The sequence below is a fragment of the Trichomycterus rosablanca genome, chromosome 1 (genome assembly GCF_030014385.1).
Source record: "Trichomycterus rosablanca isolate fTriRos1 chromosome 1, fTriRos1.hap1, whole genome shotgun sequence".
NCBI classification, from domain to species: Eukaryota; Metazoa; Chordata; class Actinopteri; order Siluriformes; family Trichomycteridae; genus Trichomycterus; species Trichomycterus rosablanca.
Window position 1 is genome coordinate 78,783,381 of NC_085988.1, and position 21,448 is coordinate 78,804,828.

Genomic DNA, 21,448 nt, shown 5'->3' on the forward strand with positions numbered 1-21,448 from the left:
GGCACCAGAAACACTTTAAAATACTGTTATTAAACACATCAGTGTTTACTGAACTGTTAAATATATGAGGGCTGCTTGCCAGTGTTTGTTCTATCACACAGTTTAATTACTATAGTTAAAAACAAAATATGGTACCTAATTAACTTGCAGCAAATTAATAAATTATCTAAGCTGCTGTACGTGCTTTTGGCCCAGAATAATACAAAATAACACATGAAACTTTGAGAAAAGCTCAAATTTGTAAAGACTCAAAACATAAGTCTAAAAAGAGGAAAACGTGAGAAAGAGTGAGAATAACTGGTCCTCTTAGTATTAAAAAATAATAAAAAATATATAAAATATAATAGTGGTTAAAATGAAACACGTAACTGGTCCTCTTAGTAGCAAAAATAACATAAAATACAAAAGTGGTTACAAAATAAGAATGTAACTTGTTCTCTTAAACTAAAAAATGTATGTATATACACCGATCAGCCATAACATTAAAACCACCTCCTTGTTTCTACACTCACTGTCCATTTGATCAGCTTTACTCACCATATAGAAGCACTTTGTAGCTCTACAATTACTGACTGTAGTCCATCTGTTTCTCTGCATGCTTTGTTAGCCCCCTTTCATGCTGTTCTTCAATGGTCAGGACCCCCAAAGGACCACCACAGAGCAGGTATTATTTAGGTGTTGGATGATTCTCAGCACTGCAGTGACACTGACATGGTGGTGGTGTGTTAGTGTGTGTTGTGCTGGTATGAGTGGATTAGACACAGCAATGCTGATGGAGTTTTTAAACACCTCACTGTAACTGCTGGACTGAGAATAGTCCACCAACCAAAAATATCCAGCAAAAAAAGTGCCCCATGGGCAGCGTCCTGTGACCACCGATGAAGGTCTAGCAGATGACCAACTCAAACAGCAGCAACAGATGAGCGATCGTCTCTGATTTTACATCTAAAGGTGGACCAACTAGGTAGAAGTGTCTAATAGAGTGGACCGTGAGTGGACACGGTATTTAAAAACTCCAGCAGGGCTGCTGTGTCTGATCCACTCATACCAGCACAACACACACTAACACACCACCACCATGTCAGTGTCACAGCAGTGCTGAGAATGATCCACCACCCAAATAACACCTGCTCTGTGGTGGTCCTGGGAGAGTCCTGACCATTGAAGAACAGGGTAAAAGCAGGTTGAAAAGGTATGTAGAGAAACAGATGGACTACAGTCAGTAATTGTAGAACTACAAAGTGCTTCTATATGGTAAGTGGAGCTGATAAAATGGATAGTGTGGAGGAGGAGGTTTTAATCTTATGGCTGATCAGTGTATATAAATATATATATATATATATATATATACGTACATACACTGGTCCTCATAGTATTAAAAAAATATTTAAAAATATATAAAATATAATGGTGGTTACAAAATAAGAACATAACTGGTCCTCCTAAAAACATTAATGTTGTTTACAAAATTTTACATCTACAACTATCAGCTACTCGTTATGTTCTGACAACAGCTCCACAATAAAGAGGAGAAGAAATCCCTCTATTGGGGAATTCATTTGCACTTTTCATCAATTTAAGGAAATTAATTAGACGTACAGTAATGAGGCCATTAGACATTAAGGGAATGGTCAGATAATTAAAGTGCCCTTTATGAGTCCTTGCAGGTGGATAAATAGCATTGGAAGAAAAACCCGTGTCTAACAACAATATCTGCTGAGTTCTACAATAAAACGACAACTCTGAAACGTAGCCAACAGCGCCAAGACAAGCGTGACACGTTTCAGCGGTAGAAATGAACAAAAGAGCAATTTCTCATAGCAGGGATCTGTGCAGAAATTCAATTTATAGCTTTTTATAGCTGAGTAATTAAACTAGATCCAAAAATATTCAATATTCTGCAATTTCTCAGAGAAAACGAATAGCTGGGTGACAGGACAATTTCTCTCAATTATTCTCAGCTCCCAGTCAAAGACATGAAAATGTACATGTAATATCACACACCGGATTTATCACAGCTCCATTAAATGACTTCAACCGTGTCATATACTTAGCCGGGCTAATCAGGATCATCAATACATTCCAGACACATGTGAACACCCATTATAATGATCAGAATGTTAACACTGGTATAAAATCAATGACAATAAATAAATGATACGCTTTCAGTCTTGTAGCGATAGCTGATAAATTGGCATCTTATTCAGGGTGTGATCCAGCTTTGCAACCAGTTTCTCCAGGTGGCACTGGAGCCATGATGATCCTAACTAATACATGTGATTGGATCATTTTGTGACATCATACTAAAGATACAGTACATACCACCACAATATTGTTAAAAGTGGAGATGGAACGATCGATCGGCTATAAATCGATATCGGCCAATTTTTAATCAAAATATGCTATCGGCGATCGGTGATATTTCCCAAATGTAGCCGATCCGATCATGTGATATATAAAGACCATGTTAAGCTTAACAGCTCAGTGGATTGATCCAGACAGAGCTACAAAGCACCAACCATCACATCACCATTCATCAACCGTCGTACAGAAACCATCGTGAAAGCTCTTCACGACCTAAAATAACATAATTAACGTTGTGCATCATACATAGTTCAGGATCATCTGCTCTGACTAACAGAAAACTTTTAGCTCCACAAGCAGAACGGGTCTGACTCGGTTACCGCTCTGTGGTAATAGCAGTTTAATGAAGCTTTTTAATGTAAGAGAGTCACACAAAATGTTCTGTAGTAGCTGGTGTTTATTTAAAACCACGACATTAATTAATAACAGTAAACACGGAGAGATAACTGAGAAAAGAAACTTACGTTTCCCATAAAATGAATCGACTCATGAATCACTTATATCGATACTGTGAACAGAGCGTCTCTCTTAAAGGCACACACACGTCAATTTACATTTACATTTACAGCATTTAGCAGACGCTTTTATCCAAAGCGACTTACACAATGAGCGGAACACAATGAGCAATTGAGGGTTAAGGGCCTTGCTCAGGGACCCAACAGTGGCAACTTGGTGGTGGCGGGGCTTAAACCGGCAACCTTCTGTAACGCCAATGCTTCTGTCACCGGTTTATCTTCACTGTTCGTACTATTTTTAAGTTTTTTTCAGACTGAACTGTATAACATCTAACGTGTTTGTGTGCGTGGTCAGTTAGACCAATGAGATATGTCTCCCGTGGGTGAAAAATGAATTGCTTTAGTTTTAGAAGTAAAAAAACTTGCAATGCCGCCACACCCCCTGGTCAGGCACTCGCGCCCCACAGGTTGAGCCCACCCACCCCACGGCATCGGCCATCGGCCGATTGCTCTGAAAAGAAATCGGAGATCGAAATCGGCGTCAAAAACCCTGATCGGTACATCTCTAGTTAAAAGCACCCTGAAATGATTTTGGCAGATTATCAGTTTTAGCCTAGTGGTTAAAGTACTGCATTGCGAGATTTTTTTACTTCTAAAACTAAAGCAATTCATTTTTCACCCACGGGAGACATATCTCATTGGTCTAACTGACCACGCTCACACACAGGTTAGATGTTATACAGTTCAGTCTGAAAAAACCTTAAAAATAGGACGAACAGTGAAGATAAACCGGTGACAGAAGCATTGACGTGTGTGTGCCTTTAAGAGAGACGCTCTGTTCACAGTATCGATATAAGTGATTCATGAGTCGATTCATTTTATGGGAAGCGTAAGTTTCTTTTCTCGGTTATCTCTCCATGTTTACTGTTATTAATTAATGTCGTGGCTTTAAATAAACACCAGCTACTACAGAACATTTTGTGTGACTCTCTTACATTAAAAAGCTTCATTAAACTGCTATTACCACAGATCTGTAACCGAGTCAGACTCGTTCTGCCTGTGGAGCCATATGAACAACAATTGACCTTTTGTTCAAATAGGGGCGGGGCATTAAGCTGGATAGGGACACTCATAACTAATGCAACTACGACCTCTGCTGGTTGGTTGATAGCGCCTGCACAGAAACGAGGAAAGAGTGCGCTGATCAGGGTGTCTCTCCATACACAGTGCTGATCTGCATATGCACTCGTCAAGTGTTGGTGACGAGATGCACACGGCTGCTGCCCACGTGTCGAAGGGGGCGTGGGTTAGCTAAATTCTCCTCAATCGTTATTAGTGAAGAGGAATCATGACCAATCAGGCAATTGGACACGCTAAAGTCATGAGCAAAAGGGAGAAAATGCATAAATAAACAAACAAACAAACAAAACATTCAGCATCACATATATGCAATAACGCCTGTGATCAGAAAGGGGGCGCTGACTTATTCATAACACTGTATAACGCATTATAAATACAAGACCTCTAAGTGTAAACAAGAATTGCTTTTACTAATGAGCCATTTTCAGTGATGAGCTGATAAGGTAAAAATACTCAGACGAGTATTAAACGTCTTTAAAAGCTGCTGCGGTTCCAGACGGCATGGCTCGCTCTCATTGAAACAATAAGAGTCTGTGCTAATCACGCCTCTCAGCTCGGTGTCTCTCACTCCCCACGCAGGGCTGGGAGAGAGCGGCTCGGTTCGATGAAGAACTCGTGCAAAGAAGAGCGGAAAAAAATCCCCCGCAATGTCGGAGGACCTGTCGAGCCAATCACTTAACGACTCGTTAGAGCCAATCAGGGCTGTTAATCAAGGCCACATTAAAATCAGAGCTTGGCTGGCTTCTCCAAACAATCCAAACAAACGGATACTCATTAAAGACTCGCCGATGGTCACACACCGCTGACCGTTCATTTCTCTGAGGGCGTCTGTGGTTCCTAGTCGATCTAAAACCCTCACTGATCAGCCGTTACGATACAATAAAGAACCGGTAGCCAGAAGCTGGATCATCACATGACTTCCTTAGTGGCTGCATGAGAAAGAGAATAAGGAAGCACTTAGTGACTGCGCCAGTCCAGGAGGGCGCTTAAGAAGTAGAAGGACTTCTTCTAATGCGTGCTTAGCCCTTCTCCAGACCACCTGCTGACTGCCGAGCTAGTGCTACTTGGAAGTTGGAACACATGAAAGATGGAGGAAGCTGTATGTGGTGAAGAGCCTCTTCTGTGAGTGGAGGGAAAAATCCCACAGATCTCAGCGGGGCTCCGTTTATCTATTTTCCTTTCTGCCAACCAGACAGCAACTCATGCCACATGTTTAATCCCACATATACATGTCCAGATTCATGCTCTTCAACAAAGCAGATCCTCTCAACGTGTGTACGAGCTTTTAAAGACGTGTCAGAAAGTGTTTACATAGTACAAAATGATTCTCAAAAAATCTTGGTGTAATTAAATTTGCTTTCTCCACTGCACAGCACCCCATGGTACAGTAATAATAATAATAAGAAGAAGAAGAAGAAGAAGAATAACTTAATACTACTACTACTAATAATAATAATAATAATAATAACTTAATACTACTACTACTACTACTACTACTGTACTACTACTAGTAATAATAATATTAATAATAACAATACTACTACTACTACTACTAATAATAATAATAATTCAAAATAAATTGATAATAATAATAATAATAATAATAATAATAATAGTAATACAAATATTAGAAATATTAGATATAATAATAATAATATTAATAATAATAAATTATTAAAAATATTAGGAATAATAATAACTTAATAATACGAAAAAAAAAAAAAAAAACTTAATAATACTACTAATAATTATAACTTAATAATACTAATAACAATAATAATTCAAATACAATTAATAATAATAGCAATAATAATAAATAATAATAATAAAACCAATGACAGTTATAATACTACTACTACTAATAATAGTAATAGTAATAATAAAGTACAAAAAATATTAGGGATAATAATAACTTAATAATACTAATAATAATAACTTAATAATATTAATAATACTAATAACAATAATAATAATTCAAATGAAATTAATAATAATAATAATAATAATAATAATAATAATAATAATAAAGTATTTAAAATAATAGGAATAATAACAACTTAATAATAATAATAATAAAATAATAATAATAATAATAATAATAATTCAAATAAAAGCAATAATAATAATAATAATAATAATAATAATAATAATAAAACCAATGACAGTAATAATAATAATAATAATATTTTGTTTAACAGGAACATATTTAGCTAGGCTTTTATGAAATTAATTTACTATCAAAAGTAAAACCCTCTAAAATGGGTTCATCTAGTAAAAAGGCTTAAGAACCCTTCCCCTAGGGTACCATAATTGACCAGGCTAACAGCGACAGCTATCAGTCAGTCTCATAATAAGTACACACATGACTCTCACAAAGTGGGGGGGGGGGGGGGGGGGGGGTCAGTATCAGCCTAAACGATTAACCGCTAACCGACAAAGAAGTTAAAAGGAGATTCAGACAAAACTCAGAACCGATTGTTCAGGCAGCTGAAGTCACGTATCAAGCAGTGAAATAAAAGTTCAACAGAATTCATTTTTAACAGAATAAAAAAGCACAGATTCTTCTTTGCACTGCATTTTGCAACATGTCCCAACTCATACAAACTAATTGTCACACTTCAGGTAATTTGGAACAGCCAATACACTTCCTTTATCAACTGACAGGACAAAACATTACGACCACCTGCCTTATACACTCTCAAAACAGCTTTGTCCCACCAAGACATAAACTCCACTATACATCAGAAGAAGTCCTGTGGTATCTGGTACCAGGACATTACCAGAATTTTCTTCAGCTTCTGAACACTGCATGGTAGATCATCCTTCATGGCATCTTGGTGCCCTCTGTTCCGCAGATAAATGATGCACATGTGCCCAGTCACCCATGTAATACTGATGAAAACTGATGAAAACAGGACTTGTCAGACCAGTCGACCTTCCCTGATGTCCAGTTTTCATGCCTGCATGATTTCAACGGTAGACATTCGTTAACTGGGTGTTGTGACACATTCATGTCATCATCAGCAATGGAATGATCTGCAATCTGAGCTACAGCAGCTCCTCTGTTGGTCAGTACTAGATGTCTTTGTCTACATGTCCTCTGTCATGGATGAGTCTTGGATGAGAAGGCCGCTCAACAACCTGTCAGCAGTGTCAGACATGCCCCTGCTCAAACCACTGTTGATGGGTCCTCACCGTGGCTCCCTGTACCGTTTGATGTGTCAGAAATACTTCAACCCAGTTGACTGGCCATAATGAGTTTCTTTTTCATGTTGATTAGATCTGCTGCACTGAATATGTAACTACCATCAGCCCAACACTGAATATATCCCAGACTCCCACATGCACCAGCGTTGTGCAATAGTTATTGCCAGGCACACGTGGTGGTCATAATGTTTTGGCTGATTAGTATACATGTACTTTAATGCAGTGTTTCCCAACCCAACCCGGTTTCATATAAAATATAATTTAACGGACCGGCGGGGGTGGGAGGATTTAATAATATTGCTCACAAACAATGTAAAATGAGTTGTTTTTTTTACATCGAGATGTTGCTCCCACCCATGGGTGACAATAAGACAATAACACCCGAAATAGAAAACTGCTTTTATAGCAATCTCCAATTATTCATTCTTTCTGTGCGACCCAGTAATAAATGACCCACGGACCGTTACCAGTCTGCGGCCCGGACCACTGCTTTAATGTAAACCCACTGCAGGGCTCTAGAGTGCGACCAATTTGGTCGCACATGCGACCTAATTTCTCAATGGTGCGACTAAAAAAAATCTGAGGTCGCACCGGTGCGACCAGCCGTTCGAGGGAAAAAAAGTCTCCGCTACTCTGAAAGTCTCCCTGTGGTACAACAGACACACATCAGGCCCAAATCATGGTCTAAACCAATCAGAGACAGTGAAGGGCGGGACAATATTGTAGCGGCGATATGTGAGCGTCATTCAGCTCAGCCAATCAGAATGCAGCACCAGGTTTATACATGTGCGTTTCGACGTTCAGTTGGTTTAGTTTTGTATATGAGACTCGCCGGACAGTCCCAGCATTAAAGTTCGGTTTCTGGAGCTAGACAGTGAAGTCTACCTTGTCGTGTGCTTTTATTCCCACACCTCCATCACCACACAGCAAGAGACCTGTAACATCCCGGACAGTGGTGAGCCGACCCTCTAGTAGCAATAGGCTAATGCTAGCGGTAAAGTGCGGCGATAGCGAAAGTAAAAACACCACAATATTTTCGTTAAGTAAAATATAAAAATAACTAAAAGACAGTGAAATATTAGAATAAGTGTACCGCAGTAAGTGCACCGCAAGTGATTTTGGGAATCTGTGTAAAAGATCCAGTAAAGCCGATAATATAATGCACTGTATTTAAGATTACACTCTTAACACTCTAGAGCCCCATACACACACACATATATATATACATATAATTTTAAATATACACACACATATAAATAGATAGACACACATACATACACACATTTACTCTATTATTATTGTTATAATTTTTATAATAGTGTACTATAATTAGACTAAAATACTATAATTAACTGTAAAGACCATGGGAAGACCGGCAATAGTGTATTTGTGACTGGTTCTAATACATTTCGAATTGAAAGGCTGAAAAGCACAATGCATCTATAAAACACATTACGTGCCCCAATAAATGCACTGCCCAAGTGTCCCCTTGCCCAAGTGTCCCCTCTCCCCACTGCCTTTCAGCGGCAGGCAGCAGCAAACAGATCATCAGAGGAGGCCATGTTGACCATATTGTTAGTTAATCATTTACAAGTCAATATTGCCTATATGGACAGCGAAAAAAAAAAGTGAACCTGTAAAACTGCGGTGTTAAATGCGATGCGGTCGAAAATTAGGGTGCACCTAACTTTTGTGCTGGTGCACCTAAGAAAAAAAGTTAGGCGCACCAGTGCAACCAGTGCAACAAGTTAGTCTAGAGCCCTGCACTGGCAGTTATTTTATTTAGTGGCACAGCATCATCTTGGCTATATTTTTGAGACAGTGGTAGCCTAGTGGGTAGAGCTTTGGGCGACCAACTGAAAGGTTGCAGCAATGAGCAATGCCCCTAACACTGTCTGCTCCAGGGGTGCCGTACAATGACCGACCCTGCGCTTTGACCCCAGCTTCAAACAAGCTGGGATATGCGAAGATATGCAGTGTACTGTACATCTGTATATGTGTAAATGACAAATAAAGGCATCTTATTTCAACCAAAGCACTTGAAGACTGGACTAAGCAAGGAGGGATTATTCACACTGCACAGTGGGTTCAATGAAAATAAAGCATCAGACCAAGGGTCTCATTTGCACATCCGTCCGTTCCTTCCCAGAAAACCCCAGTGCTAGTTGGAACTGGGTTGAGATAGTTCTCCTACAGACAGGGTGTACACTCTCTGGCTCAACGTTTCTTGTAAAGACACCCTGCTTGAAGTTACAATGGTAACATAAAGATGTCATACGATTAACAACAGCACAAAGTTGAATCAGTTTATCTGGACGCAAGTTTGTTTTAGAGAAACGACCGAAGCCGGCCCATTGCATAACAAGGTCCATATGCAAATCACAATGACCTTTAATTACAATGCCATGTGCACCTTTCACATATGATTGGAGTATAGGTCCAATCACGGCATTGTAAGATGGTGAGAGATGTACTCTTAGCCCCATCGATTCAGGGATGGTCACTCCCTCTTTACATAGATGGCCTCGGATACAGCATATGGACCAGATCACCGGATACATTGTTATGCAATGGGCCAGCTTTGGTCATTATGCAAATCACCTGCAAATAAGGTGTATTCACCACCAGCTCGGACTGTAGAAGTCACTTGGATGAGTGACGCAACGTTTCTCTACAACAAACTTGTGTCCAGATGAACTGATTCAACTTTGTGGATTTGTGTACCTGGAATATTGAGCATGCATCAAGAGATTAACATCAGCCTGTACTTTTCCACTAGAACCAACAGTTCTTGAACCAGAACAATTCTTAATATTTTTTTTTCACTACACTCTGTAAAACACATTTTACAGTAACCATATTTAGCTGCCCATAAGTAAATAGGTTGCAGGCTGAGAATCTGCATGCTGCTAAAAAAAAAAAAAAAAGCTAAAGGTGACCAGATCTACAATGGAAGTGTTCCAATATAAGGCATTAATACCCACTCGCCAGCCAAATCAACAAGGAACTGTGAAGACCTTGGTATGAAAAAGCATCTGATGCCACAGGCTTTATTAAAGCTGTTGGGGATCAAAGATGAAGGAAGTTTGCTGGAGCTGGAGGGTAAGTGGTGAAGAAGAGGAACGATTTAATCCATCCTGATGTTAAAAAAATGTGTTGCAGAGTTGCCAGGGAAACTCAGTAACTAAGAGGAACCATCAGTAGAATCAAGAATAAAGAGCAAAGCATCTCATCGCTGACTGTGATTACAGAAAAGTGGAGGAACTTGCAGATCGGTCGTCTGTCAGGAGTTTTAACTCATGGATCATGCATGCATGTGACTGTAGCAGTAATGCAGGAATAGTTCATTATTATCTGCATGCATGTGTGATTATCTGTGGTTGTGTTGAGCATTGATGAAAGCTCCAGTGAATCGTATCTACTCTGTAGAACTTCACCCTGGGAACTCCATCCGTCTGCACCAAGCAAATTACAATATGGATCGTCTCCTGTTCGATACCGTACCAACGCATCAGGAGCATCTTGTTTAACTGCCAAGCTTTAATGGTGCCTAATGGGAAAATTTTGGACCTACAACAAAAATGAGGTTTAAACTCACACAACCAATCAGGATCAAGACTTTTTGTATAAATCATTTACATTACATTTACATTTTCATCATTTAGCAAACGCTTTTATCCAAAGCGTCTTGCAGTACTGTGACAGTATACAGTCTAAGCAATTGAGGGTTAAGGGCCTTGCTCAAGGGCCCAGCAGTTGCAACCTGGCAGAGGTGAGGTTTGAACCGGCAACCCTCTAATTACTAGTCCAGTACCTTAACCACTAGGCTACAGCCTAGCCTAGTCTAATCAATGTTACTTTCAGTGAGCCAGAATACATTTACAAGCAGACGCTTTATCCAAAGTGACTGACTTACAGTTGTGACAGCATACAGTCTAAGCAATTGAGGGTTAAGGGCCTTGCTCAAGGACCCAACAGTTGGCAGAGGTGAGGCTTGAAGCGGCAACCCTCTGATTACTAGTCCGGTACCTTAACCACAAGGCTATAGCTGCCCCTAAATAGGTATGTTGATGGAACACACACACACACACACACACACACACACACACACACACACACACACACACACACACACACAAACCAGGATTTTGAGTGGTGGCACCAGACTGAACCAATCCCAGCTAGAGCCTATCCCTGGAGCCTATCCCAGCTTTTCAATAGACGCAAGGCACACAGTAACACCCTGGACGGGACGCCAGTCCATCGCAGGGCAGACACACATACACTCACTTATAGGGCGATTCAGTGTCTCCATTTAACCTGACTGCATGTTATTGGACTGTGGGAGGAAACCGGAGCTCCCAGATGAAAACCCACGCAGACACGGGGAGAACATACAAACTCTGCACAGAAAGGACCCGGACCGCCCCACCTGGGGATCGAACCCAGGACCTTCTTGCTGCGAGGTGACAGTGCTACCCACTAAGTCACCGTGCCCCCTTATCTTCATTTAGTGGCACAAAATGATCTTAATGCTCATCGTGGTTACATGGTAAAAGCATTATTAAGCAGTGAGCTCCAACGTGGTACTGTGATAGGATGCCACCTGTGCAACAAGTCCAGTAGTGAAATTTCCTCGCTACTAAATATTCCACAGTCGACTGTCAGTGTTATTATAACAAAGTGGAAGTGATTGGGAACAACAGCAACTCAGCCACAAAGTGGTAGGCCACGTAAAATGACAGAGCGGGGTCAGCGGATGCTGAGGTGCATAGTGCGCAGAGGTCGCCAACTTTCTGCAGAGTCAATTGCTACAGACCTCCAAACTTCATGTGGCCTTCAGATTAGCTGAAGAACAGTGTGTAGAGAGCTTCATGGAATGGGTTTCCATGGCCGAGCAGCTGCATCCAAGCCCTACATCACCAAGCGCAATGCAAAGTGTCAGATGCAGTGGTGTAAAGCACGCCGCCACTGGACTCTAGAGCAGTGGAGACGTGTTCTCTGGAGTGACGAATCACGCTTCTCCGTCTGGCAATCTGATAGACGAGCCTGGGTTTGGCGGTTGCCAGGAGAACGGTACTTGTCTGACTGCATTGTGCCAAGTGTAAAGTTTGGTGGAGGGGGGATTATGGTGTGGGGTTGTTTTTCAGGAACTCTTAATGCTTCAGCATACCAAGAGATTTTGGACAATTTCATGCTCAACTTTGTGGGAACAGTTTGGGGATGGCCCCTTCCTGTTCCAACATGACTGCACACCAGTGCACAAAGCAAGGTCCATAAAGACATGGATGAGCAAGTTTGGTGTGGAAGAACTTGACTGGCCTGCACAGAGTCCTGACCTCAACCCGATAGAACACGTTTGGGATGAATTAGAGCGGAGACTGTGAGCCAGACCTTCTCGTCCAACATCAGTGTCTGACCTCATAAATGCGCTTCTGGAAGAACGGTCAAAAATTCCTATGAACACACTCCTAAACCTTGTGGAAAGCCGTCCCAGAATAGGTGAAGCGGTTATAGATGCAAAGCATGGGCTCACGTCATATTAAACCCTATGGATTAAGAATGGGACGTCACATATGCGTGTGAAGGCAGACGAGCGAATACTTTTAGCAATGTAGTGTATTTTCTGTGGGTATCCATATAGGTTCAGGAACGAGTGTTCTAGGTTGAGACCCCTTCTCGGCCATTGCACTTGGTGGAAGAATTAAAAATGAGCAAATTTAATCAAAAATAGGAGGAAGAAAAAAAGTCTGACCTACAAAAGCAAATGTGTATTTGTGAAATGTGTATTTGTGAAATGTGTAATTGAATTAGACCATTAAACAGAAGCTTGAAAAACAATTACAGATCTGTTGGTAAATACCAAATGTCAGAACTTGTGTGTTCACCAAACTGTGACGAACTCAAAATGACACTTTCCCAGCAGACGGCATCTCCAGCAAAGCCTTCATGTACATTTATTCCCCAGCATGCTAGAGGAAAATACATTCCTCAATAATGCAGCAGCCTAACAGCACTGTACAAACAAAGGGCCTGACTGGTTTCAAATTATATCCTGTCACCATGCATCTTTAAACGCAGTGAGGCTCGGAGGAACGGCTCGGAGGAACGGCACGAGGAACTCGGCACAGGAAACTCACTCTCTCCCAAACGCTCTTTTATTCTCCTCCACGACAACAGATAAAGCGAGACTGCCTTTATAAAGCCGTGTGAACAAAGCAAAGAAAGAAAGACGGCGTGGGTGCGGATCGTCAAACTGCTCGTCTTCGGAGTGAGCCGTGCAGAGCTACAGGACCTACAAGAAGGAAGCTAGTGGGCTGAACTGTGCGTATGGGAAGCTGGCGCATCGGGAACAAAGTAGTAAAGGAATCTGGCTGGAATTCTGAGCTCTTCAGCTCGATGTTTGTAGCTGGAAGATGTTTAGCAATAGGGTGAAACTGAAAATTCTAACACTGTCTACCAAAACATGACATTTCTGAGTAATAAATCATATCTGGGTGACAGTAATAAAAGTAAGGATTTTGGTGGCAAGAATTAGAATTAGAACTGGTGCAAATGGGTTTGATTTACAGGAGTGCGAAAAAGTTATTGCCCCCTTTCTAAATATTCATGTTCAGTTTATTTAAAACTGTATACACTGATCAGCCATAACATCTACACTCACTATCCATGTTATCAGCTCCACTTACCATATAGAAGCACTTTGTAGTTCTTCAGTTACTGACTGTAGTCCATCTGTTTTTCTGCATGCTTTGTTAGACTCCTTTCATGCTGTTCTTCAATGGTCAGGACTCTCCCAGGACCACCACAGCGCAGGTATTATTTAGGTGGTGGATCATTCTCAGCACTGCAGTGATACTGACATGGTGGTGGTGTTTTAGTGTGTGTTGTGCTGCAATGCTGATGGAGTTTTTAAACACCTCACTGTCACTGCTGGACTGAGAATAGTACACAGCGCCCCATGGGCAGCGTCCTGTGACCACTGATGAAGGTCTAGAACAGGGGTGTCAAACTCATTTTCACCGAGGGCCACATCAGCATTATTGTGGCCCTCAAAGGGCCGATTGTAACGTATTCTGCTGTGATTGCAGTCTGTTGTTTTTCTTGGAGGCCGAATTCTGCATTTATATTGTCCTCCTTTACCACAGACACGGCCTCATAACACAAGAGACGCACCGGTTTCTCTTCCTGAAGCACAAACTTGTTTTCATTTTCATGAAATTTCCTCCTTCTGCTTAATTTTCTTACTTCTCTTCTTGTACATTTTGGGATTATGTGTAAATATTTCTTAACATCATCTACTGGCGGGATGTGTCACTTTGCAGGTCACCAAATCAGCATGCGTTTTGAGGGATGCAGTTAATGTAGGATTTTACAGTGTATTTTAAGACAATTGTTCTGCCCTCACTAAGAGTTTATCCCCCTTGCTCAGCTAGACAGACAGACAGACAGACAGACAGACAGACAGCTCCCTTCAGAATACAGTCGGTTTATTTGCTCCCCAGCTGTGTGATACACTGAGTGCACCAGAATGAGGTAAAAATACAAACAATAAAAACAATAAAGAACTTAATACAGTAAAAGCACACAGCTGTAGTCAAGTGTTACATCTGGTACAATATGAGATTTAACCAAACGTAAAAAATAGCGCTAAGGAGTTAGAATTTTGTGTAAAGATACTAATTGCTATAGTAACGGCAGGGCTCTAGAGTGCGACCAATTTGGTCGCACATGCGACCTAATTTCTCAATGGTGCGACTAAAAAAAATCTCAGGTCGCACCGGTGCGACCAGGCTTCCGAGGGAAAAACAGACACACATTAGGCCAATAACATGGTCTAAACCAATCAGAGATAGCGAAGGGCGGGACATTATTCTAGCGGCGATATGTAAGCAACATTCAGCTCAGCCAATCAGAATGCAGCACCCGGTTTATACATGTGCGTTCGGATGTTCTGCAGTAAGTTTAGTTTTGTATATGAGACTCGCCGGATGTCCCCAGCATGGAAGTTGGGGTTCTGGAGCTCGGCGGTCTAAAGTGTTGTAATGCTCACCGAAGTCCTGACTAAACAGTTAAAGTGACTCGACCCTGTCGTGTGCCTTTATTCCCACACCTCCACCACCGCACAGCAAAAGACCCGTTACATCCCCACCGGACAGCGGCTAGGTGAGCCGACCCTCTACAGTAGCAAGGGGCTAATGCTAGCGATAAAGTGCGACGATAGTGAAAGTAAAAACACGACAATATTTTCGTTAATAACATATAAAAATAACTAAAAGCCCATAATATATTAGAATACATGTAGTCAAAATACACAGTGAGTGCACCGCAAGCGATTTTGGGAATCTGTGTAAAAGATTCAGTAAAGCAGATAATAGAATGCACTGCATTTAAGATTACACTAACACTCTAGAGCCCCATACACACACACACACACACACACACACACACACACACCCACACACAAACCCACACATATATATACATATAATTTTAAATATACACACACATATAAATAGATATACACACATACATACACATTTACTCTATTATTATTTTTATAATTTTTATAAAAAATAATTGCTATAATTAGACTATAATACTATAATTAACTGTAAAGAGCATGGGAAGGCCATGGCCGGCAATAGTGTATTTGTGACTGGTTCTAATACATTTTGAATTGAAAGGCTGGAAAAACCCAATGCATCTATAAAACACATTACATGCGGCGATAAATGCACTGCCCAAGTGTCCCCTCTCCCCACTGCCTTTCAGCGGCAAGCAGCAGCAAACAGATCATCAGACGAGGCCATGTTGACCAGATTGTTAGTTAATTACAAGTCAATATTGCCTGTATGGACAGTGATTATAAAAAAAAAAAAAAAAAAAAAAAAAAAAAAAAAAAAAAAAAAAGTGAACCTGTAAAACTGCGGTGTTAAATGCGATGCAGTCGAAAATTTGGGTGCACCTAACTTTTGTGCTGGTGCACCTAAGAAAAAATGTTAGGCGCACCAGTGCAACCAGTGCAAAAAGTTAGTCTAGAGCCCTGAACGGTAACAATTGTATTTAATTACGGTAAATTTCTAACTAAAACGCTGTGATATACTCACTAAACATTTACTAACAACTGAGAATATAAACGGCACTACTTACAGACGATGCTTTGGTATTATACTGCAAGATAATTATTTATATTTATTATTATTGTTTACATTACTACCCGCGTTCTTTTGCCGTAAAAGTCACATGGCTTCTCAGCGAAGGTCAAAGTTAGTTGCCATGACTACGATGTCAACAGTTAAAGGTTTAAAGGCGCAGGTGTCCCATTAAATTATAACTGCGTCTCTGTAACGACTCGAACCATCACAACAATCATACAGTCGTTAAACCTCTCCCGGGCCACATAAAATGACGTGGTGGGCCGGATCTGGCCTGCGGGCCGTGAGTTTGACACCCCTGGTCTAGAAGATGACCAACTCAAACAGCAGCAATAGATGAGCGATCGTCTCTGACTTTACATCTACAAGGTGGACCAACTGGGTAGGAGTGTCTAATAGAGTGGACAGTGAGTGGACACGGTATTTAAACACTCCAGCAGCGCTGCTGTGTCTGATCCACTCATACCAGCACAACACACACTAACACACCACCACCATGTCAGTGTCACTGCAGTGCTGAGAATGATCCACCACCCAAATAATACCTGCTCTGTGTTGGTCATGTGGGGGTCCTGACCATTGAAGAACAGCATGAAAGAGGGCTAACAAAGCATGCAGAGAAACAGACGGACTACAGTCAGTAATTTTGGAACTACAAAGTGCTCCTATATAGTAAGTGAAGCTGATAAAATGAACGGTGAGTGTAAAACAAGGAGGTGGTTTTAATGTTATGGCTGATTGCTGTACATGCAATATATACATTATTGTTTTTGCTGGTGTAAATAGTGCAGTAGTGCCATGTATCTATGATAAATAAATTTTCTAATTGACTCACAGTTCAGCTTAGTTGAGCTACACCGGAGTACTGTACGTACGGATCTGTCCCAGTACTCAGAGAAATGATCCTGGCTGAAGCAAACCTCCATTAGTTGGTAGCAAAGCTTGTGAGCCAAATACTTCCAGTGCTCAGTCAGGCACCAAACGTGTCTGATTTATAGTCCAGACAAACTTATTTAACTAGATTGTTGTCTGCTAATCTGTTTCTTTAATGACAAATGGCTGAATACACTCTCAGTCATTTTCATACTCAGGTCTACTGTGACAAATCGATTTTGTGAAGCCCAATACCGTGACATTTACCCAGCAATATATCGTGCTGTTCGAACTTTTAGCCTCAAAGAGTGCCTCACCCCTCCCTCACCCTCCCTACCATCAACAAAAGAACACAAAAAAGCAATTACATAATTTAACCCGCTGCTTTAAAGCCAGAAAAATCCGTCTCGAGTAAATGAGACGACAGCAGCGGCACGTCAAAGCCGTCATGTAAGGGCTCTGGAGTGCTTCTTCCTAAGTGCTTGTCGATGAAGCCTACATAAGCTTCCAAGTCTTTTTTGTAAAGCAGAACAAAAAGATGATGATTCCGAGCCAGAGAGTCCCAAGTAAGAGCAGCAAGGAGTCGGAAGCACCAGAAACATTTCACTGCTCATTAATCCTGAGCCCAGTCAACCCTGATGCCTACTGATGACTGGTCCATCTACTGGGCCAATCTGGCATCCAATGTGCCCAGTCCTCTCCTCCACAAAGCTCTACCTTAATAAGATAAGATTCCTTTATTGATCCCCATGGGGGAAATTCGAGTGTTACAGCAGCTCCAGTACAGTGTAAGTACAGTAAATAGAGTAAATAAAAAAAGAATAAAAAAGAAATTTGCTATGAAATGCAATTACTATTATACATCAGTATGGCAATTACTACAATATAATACAAACACTATATATTATAATTTATACAACAGTTAGTTCCGACCTTACAATCTGATTGGTTGAGAAGCGTTCTAAACGTGCTGATATTGGTGATAACAGCACGGTCTTTTCACACCACAACTGTATTACTCCGCTGACGCGTTGCCATTAACGACAAGCTTCATGCACACAAACGCGCACGCAGGCAACACAGCATTTTTTTCCCGGTCGCGTTTTAAATCCGTTATCTGATATACAATCTAGTGCACTGTGTAGGGAACATAAATCAATTGTCTAATTCACTATCTAGTGCACTCTGTAGGGAACATATATCCTTGATCTGATACACAATCTAGTGCACTATTTAGGGAACATTAATGTGTTTGTAACGCGAACAGTTAGTTAAGCCAGTTAGCAGCTCCTAGTAGTTCTGTTTTCATCCATAGCCTTTGGTGTGTGCGAGAGGTTTTTTTATTTCTTTTTTTCCCTTCGGAGGTTCTTGCTTTCTTCTTCTTCTTGTTCTTACCTCCCTGAAATGAGTTTTTGCAACTTGGGATGTCTGCTTTGTAGTGTTAAACTTTATATTCGTTGTGGAACTACTTTTTGGCGGAAGGTATTGTCAATATTAAAGCATATTTAATATGAAATTCAGGGCTTCTTTGATTTATTTTCTTTCTTTATTTTGTAAAAACTGTTGTATAAAAGCTATAGAACACTCGAGGTCGTGTGTTATCGTGAATAACATCACGGCTGTGATTTGGTCGCAGGCACGAACCGAAGGTAATAACACACGACCTCGAGTGTTCTATTGCTTAAATATACATACAGTGTATCACAAAAGTGAGTACACCCCTCACATTTCTGCAAATATTTTATTATATCTTTTCATGGGACAACACTATAGAAATAAAACTTGGATATAACTTAGAGTAGTCAGTGTACAACTTGTATAGCAGTGTAGATTTACTGTCTTCTGAAAATAACTCAACACACAGCCATTAATGTCTAAATGGCTGGCAACATAAGTGAGTACACCCCACAGTGAACATGTCCAAATTGTGCCCAAAGTGTCAATATTTTGTGTGACCACCATTATTATCCAGCACTGCCTTAACCCTCCTGGGCATGGAATTCACCAGAGCTGCACAGGTTGCTACTGGAATCCTCTTCCACTCCTCCATGATGACATCACGGAGCTGGTGGATGTTAGACACCTTGAACTCCTCCACCTTCCACTTGAGGATGCGCCACAGGTGCTCAATTGGGTTTAGTCCATCACCTTTACCTTCAGCTTCCTCAGCAAGGCAGTTGTCATCTTGGAGGTTGTGTTTGGGGTCGTTATCCTGTTGGAAAACTGCCATGAGGCCCAGTTTTCGAAGGGAGGGGATCATGCTCTGTTTCAGAATGTCACAGTACATGTTGGAATTCATGTTTCCCTCAATGAACTGCAGCTCCCCAGTGCCAGCAACACTCATGCAGCCCAAGACCATGATGCTACCACCACCATGCTTGACTGTCGGCAAGATACAGTTGTCTTGGTACTTCTCACCAGGGCGCCGCCACACATGCTGGACACCATCTGAGCCAAACAAGTTTATCTTGGTCTCGTCAGACCACAGGACATTCCAGTAATCCATGTTCTTGGACTGCTTGTCTTCAGAAAACTGTTTGCAGGCTTTCTTGTGCGTCAGCTTCCTTCTGGGATGACGACCATGCAGACCGAGTTGATGCAGTGTGCGGCGTATGGTCTGAGCACTGACAGGCTGACCTCCCACGTCTTCAACCTCTGCAGCAATGCTGGCAGCACTCATGTGTCTATTTTTTAAAGCCAACCTCTGGATATGACGCCGAACACGTGGACTCAACTTCTTTGGTCGACCCTGGCGAAGCCTGTTCCGAGTGGAACCTGTCCTGGAAAACCGCTGTATGACCTTGGCCACCATGCTGTAGCTCAGTTTCAGGGTGTTAGCAATCTTCTTATAGCCCAGGCCATCTTTGTGGAGAGCAACAATTCTATTTCTCACATCCTCAGAGAGTTCTTTGCCATGAGGTGCCATGTTGAATATCCAGTGGCCAGTATGAGAGAATTGTACCCAAAACACCAAATTTAACAGCCCTGCTCCCCATTTACACCTGGGACCTTGACACATGACACCAGGGAGGGACAACGACACATTTGGGCACAATTTGGACATGTTCACTGTGGGGAGTACTCACTTATGTTGCCAGCTATTTAGACATTAATGGCTGTGTGTTGAGTTATTTTCAGAAGACAGTAAATCTACACTGCTATACAAGTTGTACACTGACTACTCTAAGTTATATCCAAGTTTCATGTCTATAGTGTTGTCCCATGAAAAGATATAATGAAATATTTGCAGAAATGTGAGGGGTGTACTCACTTTTGTGATACACTGTATGTGTAAATAATGAAACAGAGTCCAGTGCTGGGCAAAAGGGTAGGGGGAGATCTTGAGTTATTGTATGGGGGGAGCTGGCTCATTAGTGTTAGGACAGTCTGTGTATTCTGCTATTGTTATGCAGTCTGATGGCAGTTGGCACAAAAGAACGTCTGAAGCGCTCCGTCTTGCTTTTTGTTGGAATTAGCTTTAAGCTTTAAGTCTAAGTTTATTAGCTTCGTTTTATTTAGTTAATTATTAAGATTTTTACATCATTTTTTACACACTTTGGTTACATTAATGACAGGACAGTTAATTACAGGTTACACAAGATTCATCAGTTCACAAGTTTTAATGTCAAACACAATCATGGACAATTTTGTGTCTCCAATTCACCTCACTTGCACGTCCCTGGACTGTGGGAGGAAACCGGAGCTCCCAGACGAAATCCACACAGACACGGGGAGAACCTGCACACTCCACACAACAAGGACCCAGACCACCACACCTGGAAATCAAACCCAGGACCTTCTTGGTATGAGGCGACAGAGCTACACACCGAGCCACCGTGCCACCCAAGCTTTGTTTATAAGCGGTTTATTTAGTAACAAGTGATGTTTGTTTGTTTAGTTAGGACTTTGACGTCATGTTACTCATTACACAAGGTTCATCAGTTCACAAGATTATATCGAACACAGTCTTGGACAATTTAGTGTCTCCAATTTACCTCACTTGTACGTCTTTGGACTGTGGGAGGAAACCGGAGCTCCCAGAGGAAACCCACACAGACACGGGGAGAACGTGCAAACTCCACACAGAAATGACATGGACCGCCCCGCCTGGGACTCGAACCCAGGACTTTCTTGCTGTGAGGCGACAGTGCTACCCACTTAGCCACCGTGCTGCCCATGCACATACGTTAACACAAACTGCACAATATATGCTCATTATAATCCATTAACACACACACACACACACACACA

The 21,448-nt window shown here is 41.3% G+C and overlaps 1 protein-coding gene across 2 annotated transcripts in view; it reads right to left on the reverse strand.

The window, feature by feature from the left end:
• Nucleotides 1-21,448, reverse strand: part of tbc1d22a (TBC1 domain family, member 22a) — a 259,440-nt gene that overhangs the window by 165,089 nt on the left and 72,903 nt on the right. The window lies entirely within an intron of this gene.